The sequence below is a fragment of the Lutra lutra genome, chromosome 7 (genome assembly GCF_902655055.1).
Source record: "Lutra lutra chromosome 7, mLutLut1.2, whole genome shotgun sequence".
Classification (NCBI taxonomy): Eukaryota; Metazoa; Chordata; class Mammalia; order Carnivora; family Mustelidae; genus Lutra; species Lutra lutra.
Genome location: NC_062284.1, coordinates 50,652,194 through 50,677,713, shown reverse-complemented (window position 1 = coordinate 50,677,713; position 25,520 = coordinate 50,652,194). Strand labels below are relative to the sequence as shown.

Here is a 25,520-nt window from a genome sequence, read left to right as displayed (position 1 = left end):
AATTGCACTGCTGGGTATTTACCCTAAAGATACAAACATAGTGATCCGAAGGGGCACATGCACCCGAATGTTTATAGCAGCAATGTCTACAATAGCCAAACTATGGAAAGAACCTAGATGTCCATCTACAGATGAATGGATAAAGAAGATGTGGTATATATACACAATGGAATACTATGCAGCCATCAAAAGAAATGAAATCTTGCCATTTGCGACGACGTGGATGGAACTAGAGGGTATCATGCTTAGCGAAATAAGTCAATCGGAGAAAGACAACTATCATATGATCTCCCTGATATGAGGGAGAGGAGATGCAACATGGGGGGTCGAGGGGGTAGGAGAAGAGTAAATGAAACAAGATGGGATTGGGAGGGAGACAAACCATAAGTGACTCTTAATCTCACAAAACAAACTGAGGGTTGATGGGGGGAGGGGGTTGGGAGAGGGGGTGGGGTTATGGATATTGGGGAGGGTATGTGCTATGGTGAGTGTTGTGAAGTGTGTAAACCTGGCGATTCGCAGACCTGTACCCCTGGGGATAAAAATATATGTTTATAAAGCTGTAAAAAAAAAAAAAAAAGAAAGAAAGAAAGGATGAATCCCCAAGTTTTGTAGCAACATGGACGGGACTGGAAGAGATTATGCTGAGTGAAATAAGTCAAGCAGAGAGAGTCAATTATCATATGGTTTCACTTATTTGTGGAGCATAACAAATAGCATGGAGGACAAGGGGAGATGGAGAGGAGAAGGGAGTTGAGGGAAATTGGAAGGGGAGGTGAACCATGAGAGACTATGGACTCTGAAAAAGGATCTGAGAATTTTGAAGGGGGGGGGTGGGAGATTGGGGGCACCAGGTGGTGGGTATTGTAGAGGGCACAGATTGCATGGAGCACTGGGTGTGGTGCAAAAATAATGAATACTGTTATGCTGAAAAAAATAAAAAAATTAAAAAAAAATATTTTGATAAAAAAAAAAAAACTATCAAAACTATCAAAAAGGAAAAAGTCAAAGAGACTACCTCATTGCATCCCCTTCTCGGTGGGTAAGGAAGATCCTGGTAATAGAAAGTCCAAACAATGGGGCGCCTGGGTGGCTCAGCGGGTTAAGCCTCTGCCTTCCACTCAGGTCTTGATCTCAGGGTCTGAGATCCAGGCCTCCATCAGACACTCAGCTCAGCGGGGAGCCTGCTTCCCCTCTCTCTCTGCCTGCCTCTCTGCCTACTTTGATCTCTCTCTGTGTGTCAAATAAATAAATAAAACCTTAAAATTTAAAAAAAAAAAAAAAGTCCAGACAATGACGTTAGGAAGAAAACTTAAAAGTACCACCGCGATGAAACCTTGAACTGACCCGGACACCCCCACGCGTCACCCCGCAGCAGCCCAGCAGACAGAAGCACACACCCCCGCCTTTCGCACATCTAACCACCGACGTGATGGAGAGCTCGTGGTACCCAGTAGGCTCTCTTTATCTGAAGCCTATTGGCTTAGTTTCGCACAGTGTTCCTCAGAATTTCAAAGAGCCTTTGGCAAGCCACCTCTACGGAAGAACCAGGTCACGTTCTGGTCCCCGGGCGCGCGGGAAGGGCGGCACAGCGCCCCCTGCCGGCCCTGGCGGCGGCGACAGCGGGACCTGCCCGGAAGGGCGAAGGTGCAGAGCGAGAGTTGGGGTCTCCCCTCCTCCGCTACCCCCTCTCCCGGCAGCGCCTGGTTCCCGGGCTGGGTCCTCCGGGTCCGGGGTTTGCGCCTCTGGAGGAGGCGGGAGGCCCTCCCTGTATAACCTCCAGGCCTCTCTCCGCGAGCCGTGACCCGACCCCGCGGTGGCGGAGCCCCTGGGGGTGAAGGAACCTGGGGAATAACGGGGGGGGGGCCGGTATCTCGAGGCTCAGGGACCGCGCCGCCGGAGTGTTATTCGAGGAGCCCGGGAGCTCGAAGAGCATCATCCCGGGCGGGAGCCGGGCTCTTCCGAATCGAAGCCCAGCACCGCGTCCCACCCACGGAACCGCGCGCACAGATTTCCCGGGCCCCGGCATCCTTCCTCACTCAGCCCAGGAAAAAGGAGGGGAGCTGGGGAGGAGCGGGGGCCGGGCCGGGAAACTCAGCTGGAGCCGGGCGCACGCCCAGAACTCGATTGCCGGGCAGCTCCTGCCCCCTCCTGGCCGAAAGGCGCCATTACACGCGCGGTTATTGAGGGTTGACGAGGGCGGCCGGCATCAGCTCCTCTTCGTGGTCAAGGCCTCAGCCTCTGGAAAGGCTAGTAGAGAGGCAGTGGGCCAGGGGTCGATGACGGCTGCGGATTTCCGAGAGAAGGCATTAAAAAGAAGAACTGAGGTTCCCACAGATAAAGGTTGGATCACCTGCACTTGCCACATAGGGAAAAGAGGGTGTCTCCTCCAGGCCCCCCATTAGGCCTCATGGATGGCCAGAGTGGAGATTCAGTTGAGTGAGGAGCTGGTCACGGCTGTCCGGGAACCCACATCAGTCCGTGACCTTGACATCTCAGGAATATTGTGTAGTGACAGTTGGGCCTTTCGTTGGCAGAGCCTTATTCAGTAATCATTTGAGTACGTACATGCTAAAGGAATAGCAGAACAAACAAACAAACAAAAAGACAAAAAAAATATAATAAGTATGTAAATTGTATAGACAGTTAAAGGGATAAGGTCTAGGGGGAAATATGGAAAACTCAGGACCTACGCAGCAAACCAAATAGAAAGAGTTCCTTATGACTTGTTTGAAAAGAAGAAGGAAATCATAAGATAATCTGACCTAGCAACTGGACAAAAACAAATGCCCGAAGTGAGCAACGGCCTAAGCCTGGGGAGCCATTTTGACAATCAGGCCCGTAGCTCTGCAGAAACAATAAAACTAAACCTTAAAAGGAACGTGGGGCTCATCACGTAGTATCAGTCTCTGACTCACTGTTCTGACCACTTACCTGTCAAGTGCCTAACACAGAAAGACCTCAGCAACCAGGGAAGATGGACTTTTCTAAGAGGTTGAATATGGCTGAATATCATGTATGATTCAAGATACTAATGTTCTGTTATTTCAGTGACAAGAATTTGGCACCATTACTTTTGCAGTCAGCAAGCATATAAAGTCTAGAGAAAGTTTAGAGAAAGAAACAGCCCAAAGCTATTCGAACTAATCCCCTTCCAGCCAGGCAGCAGTGTGGAGAAGACACAGGCATGTTGCAACAGAGACCACACAATGGACATCAAATGCCCTGAACTTGCTTTAGGATTGTAGGACTGGAGCAAGGGCCAAGACAACCACCAGGGTCCACTCACATCACACACAGCTTCTGACAGAGTTCAGGACATGCTATTACAGAATATGGCAACTTGGCAAATTCAATCTTTTAAGTTGAAGAAATTTGAGAAAGGACAGGTACAGGAAAGACTTACTGACCTTCTCTGGAAGCAGGTCATAAAACCCTACTGGGAGAGGGTTTCCGGCACCCAGAGGAAAGGAGTGTCATTAACTGCAAAAATGGAGTGACATCTGAACAAACGTCTTGCTAAGTTTCCCCCATTTACTACACTTAGCTTGTACCCTTTGTTCTAGCACATCTTTCCACCACTTTCCACCTTTCATCAAACCTAGCATACACACACTCAGGTTTAACCACTTCTTTAGGGCTTTATTTCCTTAGGAAGGCTCTCCTCTCACCTTAAACCTATGTGAAATAAATGGGAATTCTTTTCTCTTGTTAATCTGTTTGTTGTTGTTGTTGTTTTTATTATAGGGTCTCAGCTGAGAACATAGAAGGGTAGAAGGAATGGATATTATTCCTCCACTACACGTGTAAGATTTGGGATAATTTAAGAGAGATAGGGAGGAGAGGTAGACTCTTCCAGTTGTGTCCTCCCCAGTCTGTCTTGTACTTTACTTCTGGTAGCAGACAGCCATTCAACTGCCTGTTTTAAGACAAGGTAGAAATTTTGTTTCAGGAATCAGGCAGAAGGGCAGTCTTGAGAACTTGGGCACTGGGTGAAAATCAGCGTGAGCCAGAGAAAATGGTTCTCCTCTAGGAATGGGTATGAGATTCACCATGGAGCTCATCAAACACAGACATGCAAAAAAGACCTCCTTCCCAAAGAGTCTGTTTTAGGAGGCCTGGAATCCAGGCCTTTTTAAAAGTCTCTTGGGCACTTTTGATGAGAGGGGCCAGGGTTGGGAGCTCCTGCCCAGGCACAGGGGTAATCTGATACTGTTTACCTCTACTAGTGGGCTCAGGGTGCAATCAAGTTGTGGGACTGTAGAGAAGGGGGGCTTGTGGCTGTAGAATAGGATACATGAGGGCTAGGCACACAGACAGCTTGTTTGGTTTGGTTTGGTTTAGTTTGGTTCTAATTAAGTAGCTTTAATTCTTCAGGGCACTTTTAGGTTTACAGAAAAATTGAGTAGAAAGAAAATTCTCTTGTGCTTCTCCCTCGCCCGCTTTCCTGCCCACACAGCCCACAGTTTTCCTGTTATTAACATGTTCCTTGGGGTGGTCCTTTTCCTATAATTGATGAGCCAATATTGATGATGGCTAACTAAAGTCCACAATTTAATTATGATCAATTCTCTGCATTATGTATTTCTATGGGTTTGGACAGTTCAAAATATCATTGTAGGGGAGGAAACCATCTTCCTTGGCTCTCTTATGGTCTCTGACTGGGTCTCAAAATTGAACTGAGAGAGATAAGTAAGAATAAAGCATAAAAATTTGCTTAAGTTTTCACATGTACATGGGAGCCTCCGTAAGGAATGAAGACCTGAAATAGCGACCAGCACTGGAAGCTTTTATACCCTTTAGACAAAGACACGATACATTTGTGGAGACTGGACAAGATAAAGGGGTTTGGTCTACAGGTAGGAAATGGTGAAGAAATAACTAGAAAGAAAAGGGTTAGTATAACAAGGTCTGTTTCAGATTCCTCTGGTGCCACCTCTGGCTGGTAACATTTTCTCCAGGAAAAGAATTTATTTCCTGCCTTTAGGCAAAAAAGGAGAGCCTTTCCTGCATTTATGGATTCTTAACTGCCTTTATTACAAAATATTATTTGTGTCAAAGAGCCATAGCTTGGGGTCACAGAGTCTGGTTTCCTTCAGCATGAACAAAGATGATCTCCTCATGTACTTAGATTTTCTTTGATTTCTTTCAGCAGAGTTTTGTAGTTTTCCTCATAATGATCTTGTTCATTTTTTTAGTAGATTCATAACTACATATTTCATTTTTCTTGGGTGCGTATGTATATTTTTTTCTCAAATTTCAATTGTTCGTTGCTGGTACCTAAGAAAGCAATTGATTTTTGTATATTAACCTTGTATCTTGGGATTTTGCTCTGAAAAGATATCATTTTTATCCTGTAGATAACTGAAGACATTAAAAGCAAGAGTGTTCCCCTATTCTATTGATGCTCAAGGAGTACTAATCTGGAAGGGATGTGTAAAACAGATTGGAAGGAAAAGAGGCTAGAGGCAGGGAGTCCCTGAAGGAGACATTTATGTGAGCCCTCCAGAAAACAAAAAGATTCCAAGTAAGTGTATTACAGCACCAGTGGAAAAGCAAGAACAGACCAAAGAGGAAAATACCCTGAACTGGCCTTTCTCCTCCATGTCCATGGGTCTCTGTTGCCACACTCCAACTTGTCCATGTACCCAATGTGCAGCAAGCCAAATTCTGAGACACTGGATTTAAAGCAAGGAAAGCTTTGTAGTCTAGAGAGCAGCCCGAGGAGAAAGTAGGGGATCATTCCCAAAGCTGCCTTGCCCTCTTGTCCTGTTGATCTATAAGGGACAACTTACACACATGAAAGGAAGCTAAGGGGTTTCCTGACACTTGTTGGGAGGTCCTTGAAAAATCTAAGAGATAAGCATTTTTCTGGACAGTGAGGCACAACTTGGGATCTGTGATCAGATACATCAAGATACATGTTTCTGTCTGGTCTCTATTATGTTTCCACGATCAGTAGGTAAACACAGAGTAGGAGTAAAAAGTCAAAGTTAATGATCGGTCGTGCTCAAGGTTAAGAAGTAAGGAAAACAGAGGCACCTGTATGTCTCCGTCATTTTACCTTCCAATTGGTTTGCACTCAGGTCCTGATCTCATGGGTGGTGGGGTTGAGCCCCAGTAGGACTAAGTGCTAGATGGGGACTCTCCCTCCTCTCCCTTTGCCCCTCCACCCACTCGTGCCCTCTCTCTTTTTCTCTCTCTCAAATGAATAAATAAGTTTTTCAAAGAGAGTACGTAACACATAATTAAGTGGGAAACAACACAACTTAGACCTAAGTGTACCACACAAACAACAAAATTACAGTGATCCTTATGGTTTCAGAATGGGTCCAGGAACCAGCTTCTGGCTTCCTCTTCACATGCAGTTCCCTCATGGGATGCCCTTACCATCCTCTTCACCTAACTTCTTATTTATCTGAAAATAAGTCCAGGTGTCAGAGCCTTCTATCTACTAGCTCCTCAGAGCCCCCTGGCACCTCCTCCACCACAGCCAAAAGAGCTATTTACAGTTATTAATATACCATGTATGTCTCTATTAATCTGACCATCTCCTTCGTTAGATTATGAATTCTTGAATCTATACGGGACAACTTATACACATGAAAGGAAGCTAAGGGGTTTCTGGAAAGTTGTTGGGAGGTGCTAGAAAAATCTGGAGATAAGCATTCTTCTGGAGAGTGAGGCACAACTTGGGATCTGGGATCAGATACATCAAGATACATGAGAAGCCCAGAGTCTGGCCCAACAACATACCCATAAATCAATAATTCATTGGAGTCTGCTGTTGCAATTCACAACATTACCAGGTACCTGGCAACTATTGTATCAAATTTACCTTGGGTGTTTTCTCCTAAAGAACTGAAAGCATAGAGGTTCAGAACCCTGAAGCTTCCTATGGAGAAGGAAGCACCAAACCCATATCAGGAAGTCATCATTTCCTCACAATTTCTTTGAGGAAGTTATCACTTCTCCTTTGTTCCTTTAAGGAGGCTTGGTCTTCCTGCATCTGCAAGGATACTGGCTTTAAACAGAGAGTTGGAGGGTGTGAGTCTCATCCACACTGTGCACAAGAAGGGCATCTTCCAAGCCCTAGGTTTCCCTTTCCTCTTTCCTAGGGCTCAGAACCCTTCCCTGCTGCAGGCAGGCCACGCTGGCATACCTGGCAGAGGAAAAGCAGACAAAAGTCTCTGGGCCTGGGACTAACCACTGCCTCTGTCCTCAGCAGGACCCCCAGCAAGGAGACCTGGTAAGAGGAGAAGCCTGGGGGTTGAGGAGATAGAGCTGAGATGATGGCCAGATAGCCCAGGTTAAATAGATGGAGGATAAATTATCCAGGAGGGAGGAGGGAAGAGGCAAGACTCTGGACCCATAAGAACAGGACAAAGAGAATAATGGGATCTGTCAGTCAAAGGAAAGATCATCTTAATTCACATTCCTCCTCATTGGGCTTCAAGAACTTCATAGAATTGTGAGACCCATGGTGGAAAGATGTTGGTTTTTTAAAAAATGGACTTTAAATAAATAAATAAATAAATAAATAAATGAACTTAAGAAATCTTGAAAGGCTCGATGAAGATCTAAATGGGTGTGTTTGATAATTTTGCTCTTATTGCTTCTACTACTATCATTCTCTCACTTTCTTCCCTCTTCCCACACAGAAGAGATGATGCTGGATCTTCTGGGACCATTTCCTCTCCTCCTGGTGCTGCTGGGATTGGGGGCCAGTGTCATTTGCTGCTAGGCCTCCAAACCTCAAAGGGTTCAAGGGTTTGAAATTCAGCATGTAAGAGCAGGTCCTGTCCAATGCAAGACGGAAATGCGTGGGGCTAATAATTATACTCAGACCTGTAAACTTTCAAACACCTTTCTGCACAACACCTTCCAGAACGCGGCTGCTACCTGTCTTTTGCCCAAGACAGACTGTGAGACTACCCAGAAATACTGCCACCGGAGTGCGAATTGTACTAACATGACTTACTGCTATCACACTGGAGGGACAGTGTGACTGCCACTACAAGGCTACACTCCAGAACTGGTTCTACCCTGTTAAATGTAACAAGTTCCAGCCAGGTTACCCTCCCAATAGTCTGCTTCCTGTACACTTAAACAGTACCAGATCACAGCCTCCTGGATAGTTTGATTAGACTACATTTCCCATTACTTTGCCTCACACTTGGTGCAGGTTCTTTTATGCTCCCTTCTGTCTTTTTTTTTTTTTTTTTTCATTGTCGATTTCCATGGTTCCCATAGAAGAAAGAAGAAGGGGAATGAGAGAATTATGGGGCCATGATGCCAGACCAGAGTTGGGGACAAAAACAAATAGCATTCCTTTCTGCTTTGGAGCTTTGTGTGTTTTGGAGAAGGGCAATAGGGAAAGGGACAAGGAAAGACTCAGGCCCCCATGTTTTTAATCTTGGAACATCATCCAAGTTTGTGGCATTCTGTTCACAGCCATAAAATCACTTTCTGCTGCATTGTAATGACCTTGAGTGTGTGTGTTTAGGATGCCTTTCACATCATTGCCAGCCTGGAGCCATCTAGATTGCATTTGCTGACATTCTTAGATGAACTAGCTGGGCCTTAGGCATCCTTTGATGTTATTCTGCAACCTGGGGCCTCTGCACACTTCTCTCACCCCTGTGTCTTTTTGGAACTTTGGAGCAAGAAGATTCTCCATCTCCTCAAACTCTACTCATGGCTTTTACATATTTCCCTTGAAACCATGACCTATTTTATTTGGAGGTGGCACATATATTTCATAAAATGTCCACAGTACTTTCACACACAAGTTCTAACACTGACAACCAATGCATCCTACATCTTTACTGTTGGTTTCCATATTTCATCAGATAATTTTAAATGTCAGTAGTAGGGAGAATAATCCACTGTAGCCTTAGAGTCAATTCTCCATGATCTATTGCAATGCATGAAAAGAAAGCATAGATCAAGAAAAAAAAGTACTGGGGAGCTAAAAACATGCATGTCTTACTTAAACACTGAAATATCACAGAAGTAATGGTGTTTTTGAAGAGGTAGAAGACATAGAAATTAAGGGACTGGGATTCAGAAAATGGCTGAGATTAAGAATTTAGGTAATAGATGTAGGGGAGGAGGAATAATTTTCCTTCTACCATTCTAGGTTCTTAGCTCTGAGCCCCACCCCCAGTATAAAAAGGCAGAGTAATTATATTTTAATTATATACTATTTTAATTATATACATACATAGGAGATCCCCACAAAAATATGAGACTAAAAAGCAGCTATCCACCTGGGACTTATGGACCATCCTGGGCTAAGGAAAGGATAGGGATCTAGGGCTTTAAAAGAGGGAAAGGCAATTCAGAGGAAGGTGAGAGGAGGAAATATTTGTGAAAGGAAATTAGCGCTGTCATGAAGAGGACTCTCCCAGATGAAAGTGATCCCTGTCATGGCTCACTTCATGTACTGGGCCCTTTTCTAATGTAAATTTCCCCTACAGAAGTGTAACCTCTACTCTGCTTTCAGAACTTAACCTGGTCTACACTTTCTCACAATAAACAGCTTAAGATAATTCTTGTGCCAGAAAGGATTATTTGGAGGTGGCCTATTCTGCTACTCCTCATACCTTTCCATTTCCTTTCCAACTACTAACTCATTGGGTTAACAGTCCAGGGTAGGTCAAAGTGCTTTGTAGCCTGATCTGTCCTTAAGTAGCAGCCAAACATAATGCCTATCCAAAAGGCCACATACTGAAGTAGTTACAAGTGTGTCCGTTATCTGTGATGCACAATGGTTCTTTTCAAATCAAGCGATTCCTTTAACAGCTGTGTTAGTCAGACTCACTTTCCTTTATGCCACATCTTTATGTCAGGTAGAGAAACAAAGACAGAAATATGGTGTTTCAGGTTTCAAGAGCCTGGATTCCAAGGCACTTCTCAGTGGGAAGACATAAGAAGGCCAGGACAACCTGGCACTTGACAAAACGGGTACCCATTGGGGAACTTCTCTCATGGGACTTGAGTCCTCCAATTTAGAGCAGCTTTCGATAGTATTAATCTTAAGCAGCGTGACATTTACATTGCATAGGTTCAAAGTATTCAAGCCAAGTGCGGGGGGAGTGGACACAAGGATTTGTGTTCACATTCTGTAGGAACCAGTGTAGGAACATAGCATCATCCTCAGGGAAAGGGGTGAATTGACCTGATCAGTAATCACAATGGACTTAGGTATTGTATAAATATTCCTGGACACTTCAGCAGATTCTTGGAAAAAGTAACCTAGTAAAAGGCTGAATTTCCTGTCACCCAACCACTCAGTTACTCTACCTTACTCAACTATTTCTCAACAGTCATTATTTATACATTACAGAACACACAAATTGAAGAAATTGTGGGAGGGAATAAGAATGAAGATAACTTGGGGAAAATCTTTTATGCCCAGAGGCATTTGTTCTAAATTAACAGACCAGACCAGGGTAGACTTTCTCTCAGATTTGTGTTATTTTCTGCATGCAATCAGGTATTGTGGGAGAATCCAGATAACTGACTGAATCAGATATTCATTTAGGTATATTCCTAAGTCAGCTTCAATGACCTGACAGTCATTATAGGAATGACTCAAAAGTTGCAAACCTTAATATTTTAGCAAATATTCCAGCAGCTCTTAACTCTGGTTTCATATGAAGTTCATCTGGGAACTTTATAAAAAACAAAATCAGTAACTGGATCCCATTGAGAAAGTAGAAAATATATGTTGATTTCTGTCTCTGATTCCTAGCACAGGGCTCTTGAAACCCTTGTAAATTCCTAAGTGATAAGAGCACTGGGAACGTCTTTTCTTATAAGAAAGAGACCCTTGGCAGCCACCTGGGAGGTTTCTGGATGGGACTGATCACCAGCAAGATGGAGCCATGATGAAAAGCTTGGTAATTTTGGCCTCACCCCCATCCTCAAGAGAGGGGAGAGGGGCTGGAAATGGAGGTAATAATTGCCCTGCCTGTGTGAGGTAGTCTTTATAAAAAACCCAAAAGTTCGGGGTTAGGGGAACTAATGGGTTAGAAACACATCTATGATGTGGGAAACAAAAGTGAAAGAAAAATTAAATTTCCTTACTACCTACAACCCATGACAAGTCCTTGACACAAGCAGAGTGACACTCCTCTAAGAACTCAGCTGCATCAATGTTACTACTTTGCCAAGGGCAACTGGCAATCATAGCCTGACCTTCAGGATCCTGTAAGTCTACTATAACATACAAAAGTCCTTTGGGGACTTCCATTATCTCTACTCCTCCCCAAGATATATGATGACATGATCCCCAAGCATATGGCCCACTTATATAAAACTGAAAGACCTTATGATGAAGTTTTACAAGACAGTAATAAATGATCTCTTCCTGGCAATAACTAGCCCCTTCAAGGTCCTGGAAACCTTCCTGCCTGGTTCATTAGAGACTTACCCTATCCCTAAAGCCCTCCAAACTTGAAAGTATATAATGGGCCACTCCTCATGATCTGAATGCAGCTCTATCTGCCCTCAGGTCCTGTCCCCCTGCTTTAATAAAGCCGTCTTTTTGTGCCATAGACGTCTCAAGAATTCATTCTTGGTCACTGGCTTTGAGCCCTAACATCCTTCCTACATCATCTACACTGGGAGGGTGATGCACACCAACTCCATGAGGACAGAAGCTTAATCATTAATCAATCCCAGACCTTACCCAACATAACTCTTATCTGGCTGGGCATCTCTCCTTATCATATCCCTTCAAAAACTGGTAAAGCATATGTGTTTCCTTGAGTTCTGTGAGTGGTTCTAGCAAATCAATCCAACAAACAAGGGAGTGGGGGGAAAGCTGAGACTTATAGCCAGGCAGTCAGAAGACTTGTGATTGACATCTGGATTGGGTGAGCCTCGGGGAATGAATCCTTAATCTGGGGGAGCTGACACTATCTCCAGGGAGGTAGTGTCAGAATTGAGTTAAATTGTAGAATATCCAGCCAGTGTCCCAGAGTTGCCTGTTGTAGGAAACTACCTCCCCCCCACACACATATACCCCCGCTGCATATCTGGTGTCAGAGGTGTTGAGTGTGGAAGCAGTGTGACAGTAATGGAGAGACAGAGAAGCTGTTTGTCCCATTAAATGACTTTGATGAACACTTAATAAACAACCAAATGAATTTCTGAGGATGGGGCCTGGCTTGATGGAATATTTTTTAAAGGTCCCTGCCTGACTGTAACAGGCAGTCTGATTCAGGAACTACTGTCCATCTAGAGGTAGGACTACAAGGGAGAGGGGAGGAGGAGGAAGAAAGGGGAAGAGAGACACCACATGTAGCCCACAGAGATGAAATAGTTATTGTCTGGCCTGTATAGAAAAGGTCTGCTACTTTTGGTCAACAAAACTATTCCATGGATATTGTCTTCTGGCTGTGACTGACCCAGGTGGCTAGAATTCAGTAGGAGGGAAGATACCCAGCAGGCTGAGAATTTGTAACTAGTGCCTCAGGATATCATGGACTCAGGACTGGAAAGATATTTGGCCTCTTGGTATCTCTCATCAGTGTTCTTTTCTATGCATTCCCTCAGTCTGGCTGTAACAGATTCATTTCCTCAACCCTTCTGTTTCACATGGTGAACCCATGTTCATCTCACTTTCTATTTCTCCCTTAAATAGAATTTCCTGCTGAAGGATATCTGGTTGACCCACCTGCATTAGTCAATCATATTGCTCAGACAAGAGTTCAATGGCACAAAAGTGCCTTTTGGAGCCTTCTTCTGTGGCCACACAGGAGATAGGATTAGAGCTGGAACTGCTTACACAGAAAAGTGGAGTCTCTGGAGTCTTGGCCCCCATGTCAGGGATGCCCACCCACACACTTTGCAACACTTTTGAAGTTCTCACCTTTTAACTTTTTATTTAGCTTTTTTTTTTTTTAAACAAATTCTAGTGAACTTGGGTCTCCAAACCATGACCCTGAGATGAACCATCTCATGCTGTACAGACTGAGCCAACCAGGCAACCCCTTTGAAGGCACTCCTTAAAAGTCTACCTGTAGTGGTGGGAGAACACCAGAGCCAGCATGGCCTGGACTGAGACCCACACTTGCACCCATCCTGCATCTCCCCTTCCAGGCTTTCCTGACCCTTTGCCTTTCCTCCCAGCACAGGAAGTTCTGAGGAGCTTCAGGATCTGTGGCTCTGGTGGCATCCTAAGGCCAGACCTCATTCCAAGACAGTGAGCCCTTGCTTAGAGATGTCATAGTTCTGAGAAAATGAGCTAAGGACACAATTCAAAATATGACACCTACAGAATTTGAGAATTGAATCAGATGACATGGTACTTTAAAGGAATAAAAGAGAATTTATGTTGATTAGAAGATGCAGGTCCAGTGAAAACAGGTACTGCTCTGACAGCCTGACCTCCTATCTTACACAGACGCCTTAGCTACTTCCATGGGGAAGGACGGAGAGTAGACAATCTAAACCTATATTGATTGATTAATTTCCTAGTAAGAATGCTTTTTTCTGTAAGCCATCTTTTCAATTTGTAAAGTTATTTTTGAAAATGCCATACTATCTACCCAGTGCTAACAGAAACAGAGAAAGTGCTGTTTGTCCACAATTAAGGCAAGTCTACAAAGGACAGCCCAGTGTGAGGGTGGCAGGAGAGGGGCCAGAAAGCCTCACATGAGCGGAGAAGCTAAGCTCAGGGTGATGGGGAGTCTTCTGGAGTTCCTTATACTTCTTGGTTGGTTTTATTTTTTTTTCTTGGTAGGTATTATTAAGTCTTTCCCCTGCCCTTTCATGGGCTCATTTCATGTTTAAGGTGATTAATTACTTTTCAAAATTTAAGCAATGTAGATCAATACAGCCAATATATAGTACGCAACACTAATAAACATCGTTTTTCATTTGCTTAACATTTTGTCAATAAAGAAAATATAAAAACATTAGCGTCCACTTTTTTCTTCTCTCCATTCTCACTCCTCTTAACACTTCACAAATGAAAGCATAAAATTGGAGTGTATCCAGTCCTATTTTTACATTTGTACTTCATGTCTAATATATTTATAAGCAAAATCTAGTGCTCTGGGAGCAATTTTAAAATCATGTACACAAGACAAACCATAAGAGACTCTTAATCTCACAAAACAAACTGCGAGTTGCTTGGGGGGAGGGAGGTAGGGATAGGGTGGCAGGGTTATGGACTTTGGGAAGGGTATGTGCAATGCTGAATGCCGTGAAATGTGTAAGCCTGATGATTCACAGACCTGTACCCATGGGCAAATAAAACATTATATGCTAATATAAAACAGAAAAAAGGAAAAAAGAAAATAAATGTACACAAATTCTATCATATGGGTCAAATCATTCTGCAACTTGCTCTGTTGTTCAATCATTAGTGCTTTTAAGACTCAATATTAAAATGTACGTTTCTCATTCCTTTATTTGTTGTGATGTATTGTTGTCCCTTTGTATCAATAAAACACCATTCCTTTAGTAATCTTCAGTTGGCAAAAATTTGGAATATTTCAAAAGTTTCCAAGCGATGTAACAATGAATATCTTTCTATATGTCTCTGTGTGCACGTGTAGAAAAATTTTAGCAAGGTACATCTAGATGTGGAATTGCCATGTCCTATACATTTTCAATTTTACCAAATATTGCCATAATTTCTTCAAACTGATCAGAGCAGATTATATTTCCAAAGATAGCCACACCAGCATATCCCATTCTACATGCTCTTCTTACAGTGTGATATTAATTCTTCTCTGTTAAAAGATATGGTCTGTGTTACCTTTACTTGAGTATGGGTTAGTTTTAGGAAGTCACTTCCAAGGAATAGAATCAAAGTGACTTCTTGCATGATTTCCAAGGCCAAGTCATAAGAAATGATACAGCTTCTGCTTGGTTCTCCCTTTCTGTCTTGGGATGCAATCACCATGTTCTAAAGAAACCCATGCCACCCAGAGAAGCCGTGCATAGATGTTCCAGCCACCTAAGACCTAGGCCACCTAAGGTTTCAGCCAACATCAATCACTCATCCTGTGGGTGAATGAGACTATAGATGATTCCAGCTCTTAACCTTTCAGTCTTCTAGCCGTGGCTTCAGTTGTTGGAACAGAGACAAATGGCCTCACTATGTCTTATCTGAATTCCTGACCCATTCCAATTTATCGCTTGTTTTTAACAACAACAACAACAAACCCAAAGCAGGGAGATTTGTCCCACAAAGCTTTTAAGGGAAATATTGACCAATATAGCAGCCCATGGCCCCAGGTTTCACCCAAACGTGGGGATGTTCTTTCTTCCCTTCCTGGGGTCATGTTGTGTAGCACCCTCCGAACAACAGTTTACCAACAACAGTTTGTAAACTCACAGTAAGTGAGAGTGCAGGGCAGGCTGCCAATTCATGTCCCAAACTCCACTAATGCTGAGTTCCAGCTACAGTTTTAATCAAACCAGCTCACCAGAAGGGAGTCCCAGAGTGTTCGCTCCCACGGACAAAGGAAAGCAGGGAAGTATTTTAGTTGTTTTATTTTTAGTATGATTGAACTGAAACCCATACTTGATTCAGAGTTCCTTAGTTTTTACCAACATCCTTTTTCTGTGCCAGGGTTCCATCCAGGCACACTTGACATTTCATTACCTGTCTCCTTAGGCTCCTTCTGACTATGACAGTCTCTCAAACTATCCTTGTTTTCGATGACCACGACAGTTCTGTAGAGAACTGCTCAGGTATTTAGCCAAATGTAATGGTGTAGTTTGAAACCAATTTTTCTTCAAAGTAGTTATTAATTGGTAGGCCCAGGCTTTCAGAATTCTCCCATGCAGGCAAGGGAGAGGAGTTGACTCTTGCCCAATGAATACCTGTGGTAGGAATAAAAAAGGAAACTCCTTGGAAGTGGAGCTTGAAGGTCAGTTAGTACATACTTCATTGAGGGAAGTGATAGAGCCCCTAAGGTGGAAAAATTCGCTCTTGAGAGCAAAAACATGCTATTTTATTGTACTTAATTATTTATTTTTCACACTAACCCATTTTTAACATGTAGCTCTCCAAGCAGAGAGGACGGGGCCTGGCAGATGTAGTGGGACCAGGGTCTCTGCACAGACCCGACTCCCGGGGCAGAAGGTTCATCACACCACATCTTCCTGCTGTCTCGCCAAGCACAGGGTGGGGTGGCTGTCCGGGTCCATCTGGGCCAGCCCACGGCGACCTGGGCCTGGTACTTGACAGCTTCTCCCACGTGGGCGCCCCTGGCCACCTGGGCGGGAAAGCGAGCTCCAGAACCTGCTCTAGTTCCGGGCTCAGGTATGCCCTCCCCACCGGGGGGCTCTCGCTGTGGTCCCCCAGGAGGGGGTTCATTCCCCCAGCAGTGGAGTTGGAGTTGCTCCACATCTTTGACGGTTTGGGCTATGGTCAGTCGTTTTCATTTTGACCATTAGAGTTAAGTGTGTCATGGTTCTAATTTGCATTTCCTTAAAGAACAATGGTATTGAACACTTGGATATTTTGATTTCCTATTACTAAATTTTGAGTTTTGAACCCAAAATGGATGAAAGACCCACACGTGAGACAAGAATTTATCAAAATCCTAGAGAAGAACACAGGCAACAATCTGTTCAGCCTCAGCTGCAGCAACTGCTTACTGGACACATCTTCAAAGGCAAGGGAAACAAAAGCAAAAATGAACTCTTGGGACTTCATCAAGATAAAAAGCTTTTCCACAACAAAGGAAACTGTCAACAAAACTAAGACAACTGATAGAATGGGAAAAGATATTTGCAAACGACCTACCAGATAAAGGGCTAGTATCCAGACTCTACAAGGAATTTATCAAATTCAAAATCCAAAGAATAAATAATCCAGTCAAGAAATGGCAGAAGACATGAAAAGACATTTCTGCAAAGAACACATCCAATGGCCAACAAACACATGACAAACTGCTCAACATCACTTGGCATCAGGGAAATACAAATCAAAACCACAATGAGATATCACCTCACACCAGTCAGCATGGCTAAAATTAACAAGTCCAGAAACAACAAGTGTTGGCAAGGATGCAGAGAAATGCTTACGCTGCTGGCAGAAATGCAAGTTGGTATAGCCACTCTGGAAAACAGTATGGAGGTTCCTCAAAACATTAAAAATAGAGCCATCCTATGATCCAGCAATTGTACTATAAGCACTTACCCCAAAGATACAAATATAGTGTTTTGAAGGAGCATCTGTACCCCAATGTTTAGAGCAACAATGTCCACCTAGCTAAACTATGGAAAGAGCCAAGATGTCCTTGGGCAGGTGGGTGGATAAAGAAGATGTGGTATGGATACACAATGGATTATTACTCAGCCATCAAAAAAAAAAAAAATGAAATCTTGCCCTTTGCAATGACACGGATGGAACTAAAGGGTATTATGCTAAATGAAAGAAGTCATTCAGAGGAAGACAATTATCATATGATTTCATTCATATGTGGAATTTTGAAACAAAACAGGGGAGCATAGAGGAAAGGAGGGAAAAAGAAAACAGGATGAACTCAGAGAGGGAAACAAGCCCTAAGAGACTCTTAATCATAAGAAACAAACCGAGAGGGGCACCTGAGTGGCTCAGTGGGTTAAGCCTCTGCCTTCGGCTCAGGTCATGATCCCAGGGTCCTGAGATAGAGCCCCGCATCAGGCTCTCTGCTCAGCGGGGAGCCTACTTTCCCCTCTCTCTGCCTGCCTCTCTGTCTACTTGTGATCTCTGTCTGTCAAATAAGTAAATAAAATAAAATAAAAGAAACAAACTGAGGATTGTTGGAGGGGAGGAGGGATGGGTTTACTGGGTGATGGACATTAAGGTGGGCATATGATATAATGAGTACTGGGTGTTATATACAGCCAATGGGTCACTGAACTCCACCTCTGAAACTAATAAGACACTATATGATAATTAATTGAATTTAAAATAAATTTAAGTTAAAAAATAAAATATTGAGTTTTGAGATTTCTTTATGTATTCTAGATACATATTTAAAATCAGACATCTGATTTGCAAATATTCTCCCAGTTAGTAGCTTTTCTACTCATTCCCCTGACTTCTTTTAAAGAACACAAATTCTTTGGGTGCCTGGGTGGCTCAGTGGGTTAAGGTCTCTGCCTTCAGCTTGGGTCATGATCTCAGGGTGCTGGGATCGAGCCCCATGTCGGGCTCTCTGCTCAGCAGGAAGCCTCTCTTTCTCTCTGCCTGCCTCTTTGCCTACTTGTGATCTCTGTCTGTCAAATAAATAAATAAAGTCTTTAAAAAAATAAAATAAAGAACACAAGTTCTTTAAATGGTGTTTACATCCTTATTGACAGAGAACTGACACACAGTACTATGTATATGTAAAGAATACAATCTGGCAAGGTTGGACATATACATATATTCATGAAACCACCACCATCATCAAGATCGTAAAGGTATCCCTCCTTTTCCCTAAATTTTCTTCATACTACTTTAGAATCCCTTCCTCCTAATTTACTGCCCCCAACCCATCCCAATTTCATAATAAGTTTTGAAACCTAATGGCATTAGCCTTTCAACGTTGCTCTTTTTCTAAAGTTGTTTTGGCTATTCTAGGGGCCCTTGGCTGGCTCAGTGGATAGAGCATTGGACTCTTCTTGATCTTGGCGTTGTGAGTTTGAGCCCAACCTTGAGGGTACAGATTACTGAAAAATTAAAATCTTTTAAAAAAAAGAGTCTTTTGGCAATGCTAGGTCCTTTGTATTTCCATATCAAATTAAAAACAGCTTATCCTCCAGGGATTTTGATTAGGATTGAGTGGAATCTATAGATCAATTTGGGGACAATCCACATCTTAATAATATTGAGCCTTTAGACATATAAACATAGGATGACTCTCTCCTTTAAATTTTCTTGGCACATTTGTTGATTTTTAGTGTGGTGGGGAGGTTTGGGAGTGCTATCCAAACTATGGCACTTTGGCAGAATAAAAGTGAGTCTCATCAATCTATTCCCATTCCTGGGATGAAGAAGGAAAGAAGCCTGGAGGCTTCCCTTCTGCCTTCACTAACACCAAGCTCCAGGGCTCTATTCCAGGATGTAAGATGGGATGAGCTATGTTAGAGACTAGAAGATGTCATGGGAGTCTGCTTAGGAGTCTTCCTGGGATCCCTCTCCCTCTGCCTCTCCCTGCTTCAGGACCTGCGACCTGTGTTTATGAACACAAGTAACAAAATCATGTTTGCTCTTTTAATTGATCGTGCATGCACATAATTATATATTATATAAAATTGTTATGTGATGCTTTTCAGTCTCTGAATTAAATGATTTCACCACAGCAGAGACACTTGGTGTACAGCTCTTTTGTTAGCCCCCTTGCATTGATTGTTAATATAAATAAATGTGTGTTTCCCATTGGGCGTTTGCAATATTATGTAGTAAGCTGCTGCTGGTACTCTAGTAAAACAGTTGTCAAAGTGTGGTCCAAGGACCTTGATGGTCCCCCAGACTCTGTCGCGGTGTCTGTGAGGTCCTAACCCAAAAACTATCCATCTGTGAGAGGCTGGCTTTTCTTAGTATAATCTGACACAATAACACTATGCCATATAGATTGAATGGAAAAGCATATATGATAATCCAGCTGTCTATTTTTAAGCTAGGCATTAAAAGAATATTCAGAAATGTGAAACAATGCCATTGTTCATATTAATTTTTTGTTTTGGAAACTGGAATTACTTGCCATAAAAATATATCAATGTCATAGGATGGATTCACTGTTGTTTTTTTAAAATGAGCTAATGAGTAAATCTTAGGACGTTTTCTCCATGTTAAGTTTACAATATGGTGTATATGAACAGATAAACGCAAAAACCCTCTTTGGAGTCCTCACTAATTTCTAAGACTCTAAAGGTGAACCAGGAGCAAAAACTCTTGAGTCCTGCCACTGTAGAATATCCAGCAGAAGCTTGGAACACGCGAATGCAGTGGTGCTGGCCAACCTGGAAGCATACATACATATGGACGCTGTAGCTGATGGTCTTTTTTAACATTGTGTGAGCCTGAATATCCAACCATGGTTTACCCACTGTCAGATTGTTATCCTAGGCAGTGGAGGAGGATGGCAGTGGAGGAGGTGGGTTGGAGCTCCTCTGTCATAGCAAAACAATTGTATTTGGTCACTCATCAGTGACTTCCGCTATGGGAGTGGTGGGTGGGAGTGGGGTGTGTGCTGAGCATTAGAAGGTTTTAAAAAAGTGAAGAACCTTGGTGGCGCAGTGGGTTAAGCCTCTGACTCTCGATTTCAGCTCAGGGCATGATCTCAGGGTTGGGAGATGAACTCTCATGTCAGGTTCTATGCTCAGTGCAGAGTCTGCTCAAGATTCTCTCCCTCTCCCTGTGTGTTGCTGCCCCCACTCTGCCCCCTCCACATTGCCATCCCCCCCACCATGCATGCTTGCTCTCTCTCCCTGCTGAGCCTCAGACTAGAAGCCACTCTTTCTTTTCCACCAGGTGAGCAACAAAATTCTCTGTGATAAGGATATAATCAGTTGGATGGCAGGTCACCCTAGATTCTGAGAACAGGTAAAAGTCAGTATCATCTCCAGGGAAGCGAAGGAGGGGGTTACTGTCAGGACAGCACTGTTGTGAGGTTTCACAAAAATGTCTAGAATGAAATCAGTACACCCACACAGTGTCAGGCCCCTTCATTTCCAATGCTCAGTGGAAAATTATGATGGCTATACATGAGGAGTGAAGAAACCAAGATATGTTAGGATATACAGCACCTGTCAAACAAAGTTTCCTCCTGGGTGTTCCAGGCTTCTTGACTGCCTCAGTGGAAAATTATGATGGCTATACATGAGGAGTGAAGAAACCAAGATATGTTAGGATACACAGCACCTGTCAAACAAAGTTTCCTCCTGGGTGTCATGTTCCAGGCCTCTTGACTGCCTATTAGACCAAAGTAGATGAAGGGAAGAAACTTTATCAGAGACAGCTGAGGATGGAAACTCTGACACTCATGTCTGCTGACTGAGAGGCATCTCTGTGTATTGTCCGGTCCTCTAAGCTAGAGGGTCTTAGAGCTTTGAAATCATCCTCTGGTCTTTTGAGCTGATCTTTTCTCTCATTCAGTTGAACAACAGTTCTGAGCCACAGCCCTTGGCATCTCCCCTAGAATAAAATCAGCATAAAAATGGTTTGCGTAGCCTTAAATACTGATGCAATCTGTATGTAAAAACAATTTCATTTCAGATAATCATACCTTTTCTGCATGAATTTGTAATGATTTAGGAAAATCAGATTTACATAGATAAGTAATGCATCTCAGTCAAATTTCCCATACACCTTCCTCTACAGTCACACACACACATACACACACACACACACAACCTTATTCCCTAATCAGAGTATTCAAATTCTAGATAAAGTCTGAGCTGAAAAGAACTCCTAAAGACATTCGTGCTAAACACCTCCTTTTCCAGCTGAGGAGCAGTAAAGGTAGAGTAACAGGTCAAGCTCACTAATGAAAATTAACAATAGAAATGGGTATTAAAAAACATATTTTCTTGTTCTGAGGATACATTAGTACACTATGGCAATCCCCAAATGAGATTTGCAGTCTGTAGAGATCTCCGAGGGAACCTGCAAGACCAGGGCACTGAGATGGGAGGGAAGGAAAGAAGGCAGACGTAGAGAAAGATGTGTGACAAGGCAGGAGGATGTGATGATGGAGTGAGTTGCTCAGAGGAGTGCTTGGAGGGGCAAGGAGAAATGGAGACAGGCCCAGGGAATGGGAGGTGCTGAGGGCCTGGGGTCTGGTTCAGGAGAGAAGAGTATCTGTTCCAGTAAATGCAGGTGCCCTATTCTTTGTGTCCTCATTCCGTCCTCTAGGACAGAGACTTGATGCAGGTAAGTAAACATATTTACCATATGCTAAATCTCCTCATATAAATTTTTGTTGACTAAGCTGTATATTGTCCAGTAATTGCCACTAATCCCAACCACTAATTTTAGAGAATGCTTTTTACCTCTTGGTTGTCTTCAGAGGACTCGGTTAGTCTCAAGCTACAAAGATGGCTTCTCCTCAATATAAAGATGAGTGTATTCATAGAGAATAATTTTCTACATATTTCCTGGTCCTGCTGCCTGTCACATATCACCTTCAGAAAGTTAAGGTCAATTGAAGGACAATGGGTTGAATCAGAGATCTACTCCTCATGGATAATGAGACCCTATACATAAGTATTTAGCCAAGCAGAGAACACCCAAGGATTGAATATTTTAAGGCCAATGAGCAGTTATGTGGGGCCATGAACAGACCAAATTGTGAAATCTGTAAATAATTAATTAAATAAGAGTCACTGAGCATAGTAAAGTTCAAAATACATAGTTCTCTGTTCTTGACCAATGATAAAGCAGACAGAAGTTCAAGGCTCAAACTCCTGTTGGGTTCCCTGTTCCCCTGAGAATCGACTTCTTGCTCTTATGCTCCCTTTCCCCAAATTCATGTTCTCTGTCTCTCTCTGTCAAATAAGTGAATAAAATCTTTGATAGAGAGAAAGCACAAGCAGGGGGAGTGGCTGGCAAAGGGAGAAACAGGATTCCCCTGAACAAGGAGCCTGATGCAGGACTGGATCCCAGGATCCTGGGTTCGTGACCTGACTTGAAGGCAGGTGCTTAACTGACTGAGGCTCCCAGGAGTCTCTAAATAAAATCTTAAAAAAAAAAAAAGGAAGTTCAAGAATATTGAAATCTAGGCATTACATCACCTGGAAAACAATGCTGCCACTATAAAATACACCCCAGGAGAAAGCTTAAGGAAATGGGAAAATATTCTCTTCATATTGTTAAGACAAAAATAAAAAAGCAGAAGATAAATTGCTATATATCCTTTCACACATTTTCATTTCAAATACAATCAGAATAAATACTGGTTGGAAACTGTGAAAATGAAGAGTGTTTACCTTTGTCTGGATTACAGCTGACTAAGTTTCTTTGGTTTTTGTTTTGCTTTGTTTTAAGGATTTTATTTATTTATTTGAGAGAGAGAGCATGCTTCCACAACCTGCGGGTGGGGTGCACAGAGGGAGAAGCAGACTCCTCACTGAGCAAGGAGTCCTACGTGGAGCTCCATCCCATGACTCTGAGATCATGACATGTACAGAAGGCAGCCACTTGATCAACTGAATCACCCAAGTACCCCTGTTTTTGGTTTTGGTCTTTTTTAAGATTTGTGATTTTTCCAAAATTCCTAACATTTCTGAATTGAATATGTGTTACTTCTCTTAAAAGAAAAAAAGTGGAGATGTTATTTAACATATTGCCTTCTTAAATCAGATGTTGAGGTTGTTTCCAGCCTCATCAAACCCTCTTCTTACTGCAGTGGGACCATATATTCACCTCGAGTTTTGGACACCTCTTCCAGTTGGGTAATACTTATAGAGGAATGTTTGGAATCCCAGGGTTGCTCATAGAATTCTTGACTGATTTCTATGAGGTTAATTCACTTCTTTCTCCCCAAGACGACTTCGAGAAAAATGCTTCACCCTCTGGATAACTGCAATTCTTCTTAGGATTTATTTATTTAGCAGTGACAGGAAACCCTCCTACACTGTTGGTGGGAATGCAAGCTGGTGCAGCCACCTGGAAAACAGCATGGAGGTTCCTCAAAAGTTGAAAATAGAGCTACCCTACCACCCAGCAGTCACACTACTGGGTAATTACCCTAAAGATGCAAATGCAGTGATCCGAAGGGTCACATGCACCCAAATGTTTGTACCAGCAATGTCCACAATAGCTAAACTATGGAAAGAACCTAGATGTCCATCGACACATGAATGGATAAAGAAGACGTGGTGTGTATATGTACAACGGAATACTATGCAGCCGTCAAAAGAAATGAAATCTTGCCATTTGCAGCAATGTGGATGGAACTGGAGGGTATTATGCTGAGCGAAATAAGTCAACTAGACAAAGACAATTATCATATGATCTCCCTGATATGAGGAATTTGAGAGGCAAAGTGGGGGGTTTGGGGGGTAGGGAAGGAAAAAATGAAACAAGATAGGTTGGGAGAAAGACAAACCATAAGAGACTCTTAATCTCACAAAACAAACTGAAGGCTGCAAGGGGAGGGGAGGTATGGGGACGGTGGTTGAGTTATGGACATTGGGGAGGGTATGTGCTATGGTGAGTGCTGTGAAGTATGTAAGCCTGACAATTCACAGACCTGTACCCCTGGGGCAAATAATACATTATATGTTAATTATTTATTTATTTATTTATTTATTTATTTATTTTAGAGAGAGAGGGCAAGCAAGCACATGTGAGGATGGGGCAGAGGGCAAGGGAGAGAGAGAAACCAGCAGACTCCGGGCTGAGTGTAGAACCCAATGTGGGCCTTGACCTCAAGACCCTGAGATCTAGAGATAAGTCAAAACCAAGAGTTGGTCACTTTGACTATACCACTCAGGGGTCCCAGCTGCAATATTTTTTTAAAGATTGATTGATTGGTAGGGAGAGGGTGGTTGGGTTATGGACAACGGGGAACCTATGTGCTATGGTGAGTGCTGTGAAGTGTGTAAACCTGGCAATTCACAGACCTGTACCCCAGGGGCTAATAATACATTATAGGTTAATAAAAAAATAAAAAATTTTTTAAAAAATTGATTGATTTTTTAAGTAATTTCTATACCCAATATGGGGCTCAAAATCATGACACCAAGATCAAGAGTCAGCATGCCCCTCTGACTGAACAAGCCAGGGGCCCGAGCAATTTTTTCTTTGATGTCTTTCAGAAGGATGACTGGTAACACACACCATCAGAGAATCCCTATTTTGATACAAAAATATTTTTATCTAAGAAGAATCATCATTGACTTCTCCCTTGGTGTCCCACTATTCTTTCTTAAGAAAGCAGTTTGGTGTTGGGAAGAAAGCACATTTTGCCTGATGACTGTTTTAGGTATCATTAAAAGTGTCATTAAAAGGCCTAATACGAAGGGGGCTTGGGTGGGTCAGTTGTTAAATGAGCATCTGCCTTCAGCTCAGGTCATGATCCGAGGGTCCTGGGCTCCAACCCCATATCGGGCTCCCTGCTCAGTGGAGAGCCTGCTTCTCTCTCTCCCTCTGCCTCAAAAGAAGGCCGGGGTAGCAATTCTCATATCAGACAAATTAGATTTTAAACTAAAGACTGTAGTCAGAGATACAGAAGGACACTACATCATTCTTAAAGGGACTATCCACCAAGATGATCTAACAATTGTAAATATCTATGCCCCCAATATGGGAGCAGCCAATTACGTAAGAAAACTGTTAATCAAGATAAAGAGTCATATTGATATGAATGCATTAATAGTAGGAGATCTTAACACGCCTCTCTCAGAAATAGACAGATCATTGAAGTAGAAAATCAATAAAGAAACAAGAGCATTGAATGACACATTGGACCAGATGGACCTCATAGATATATACAGAACATTCCACCCTAAAACAACAGAATACTCACTCTTCTCAAGTGCACATGGAACCTTCTCAAGAATAGACCACA

General features: G+C 42.8%; 1 protein-coding gene and 1 long non-coding RNA gene across 2 annotated transcripts in view; one reads left to right on the top strand and one right to left on the bottom strand.

Annotated features, from left to right (window-relative positions):
- LOC125105340 (uncharacterized) overlaps window positions 1-7,730 on the bottom strand; it is a 43,575-nt gene extending 35,845 nt beyond the window's left edge. Inside the window, exons 1-2 of the long non-coding RNA XR_007128875.1 lie at window positions 7,660-7,730; window positions 6,341-6,343 (exon numbers count right to left, since the gene is read on the bottom strand). This is a non-coding gene — a long non-coding RNA (uncharacterized LOC125105340). The remainder of the gene's footprint in view (window positions 1-6,340; window positions 6,344-7,659) is intronic.
- LOC125105328 (ribonuclease pancreatic-like) overlaps window positions 1-25,520 on the top strand; it is a 182,063-nt gene that overhangs the window by 129,629 nt on the left and 26,914 nt on the right. The window lies entirely within an intron of this gene.